The following is a 1,826-nucleotide window of genomic DNA, read 5'->3' as shown; positions in this document are numbered from 1 at the left end:
CTGGTGGGCGTGTGTCTGTGCCTGAGAAGGTCAGGTTTTTCTTTTGCTGTGAAGGGTGGTATGGGAAAGAGATTGGGCGTTTGTCCGTCTGCACAACTAGGGCTGTTTGCTGAAATTCTTGTGCATTTTTCCCATCAAAAGTAGCTTTTTGTGGCCATGCTGTCAATGTTGTGTGTAATGTTCCTGTCTGACCATGCAAACATGGTTTGGGAGTATGTGCTGACCTTCTACTCTTTGATCTCATTGCTTAATCATGTACACAGAAATGCAGCTTCCAGCAGAACATGATCACCAATGTATGTATGGATTGTGGGGTGGTGGTGGGTGTTATATTTTGAATAATGGCTTTTTTAATATTCTGTTGGAATGCTTTGTAAGAATAATGACTGAAGTATATTTCTATTATCTTGTAGATAAAAATGTGATGTTGCCCGTTATACACTGAAAGTAAAGCTGTGTCCACTCTAAGGTTTAGACACATTTTAGATTGTAAGCTCCTATGAGCAGGGCCCTTAAAATCCAGTTGCTAAATGTAGCACCATATATCCTGAAGCTAGTAAATGTACATAATTTTGTTTCTGCTGGGAAAATAAAAGTACAATATTGAGCTTGTTGGTGGTGTGTGCGTGTGTGTGTTTTTTTATTTTTTTATTTTTTTATTTTTTTTTTTTTTCTGTCTTTTAGTTTTGGGGAAGTGCAATATCTTTATCTTATAATTTCTACATGTATTTGTGCACTGGAAAAACTAGTCTCTTTGCCCTAGTTCACATTGATGCTACTTTGAAATTGGGCTATGCTTGAAGTAGCCCCATTTTAACCACTTACAGCCCGGACCATTTTGCTGGTCAAAGACCAGACCACTTTTTGCGATTCGGCACTGCTTCGCTTTAACTGACAATTGCGCGGTCGTGCGACGTGGCTCCCAAACAAAATTTACGTCCTTTTTTTCCCACAAATAGAGCTTTCTTTTGGTGGTATTTGATCACCCCTGCAGTTTTTATTTTTTGCGCTATAAACAAAAATAGAGCGACAATTTTGAAAAAAACGCATTATTTTTTACTTTTTGTTATAATATCCCCCAAAAATATATAAAAAAACATTTTTTTTCCCTCAGTTGAGGCCGATACGTATTCTTCTACATATTTTTGGTAAAAAAAATCGCAATAAGCGATTATTGATTGGTTTGCGCAAAAGTTATAGCGTTTACAAAATAGGGATAGTTTTATAGCATTTTTATTTAATAATTTTTTTTTTTTTTTTTTTTTTTTTATTGTGGGGGACCCATCGGACATTTTTGACACATTTTTGGGACCATTGTCATTTATACAGTAATCACTGCTATATAAATGCAGTGATTCCTGTGTAAATTACACTGGCAGTGAAGGGGTTACCAGTGGGTGGCAGTGTAGGGGTTAAGTGTTCCTAGGGGTGTGTTACTAACTGTGGGGGGTTGGGCTTTCATTTAGTGAACACTGATCTCTGCTCCAATCACATGGAGCAGAGATCAGTGTCACTAGTTGCTAGGCAGAATGGAAAAAAATTTTTCCTCCATTCAGCCGTCCCGTGAGACGATCGCGGGGATGCCCGCGGCGATCGGGTCCTGCGACTGGACTCACGGGGGTCCCGACCAGCACGGGAGCACGCCGCCGGCGGCGCGCTCCTGATGGCAGGGCGGCATTGAAGATTGGACGTACCTGTACGCCAATATGCCTGCCCGTGCCATTCTGTCGACGTACATCGTCGTGCGCTGGTCGGGAACCGGTTAAAGTAGCAATTCAGTGTGATTTCAGGTGCTACTTGATAGACATCTGTGTGGCTTCATACAG

Source organism: Lithobates pipiens, unplaced genomic scaffold (genome assembly GCF_037356315.1).
Source record: "Lithobates pipiens isolate NorthernLeopardFrog02 unplaced genomic scaffold, aLitPip1_a1.2 Scaffold_13, whole genome shotgun sequence".
Classification (NCBI taxonomy): domain Eukaryota; kingdom Metazoa; phylum Chordata; class Amphibia; order Anura; family Ranidae; genus Lithobates; species Lithobates pipiens.
This window is presented reverse-complemented; position numbering follows the sequence as displayed.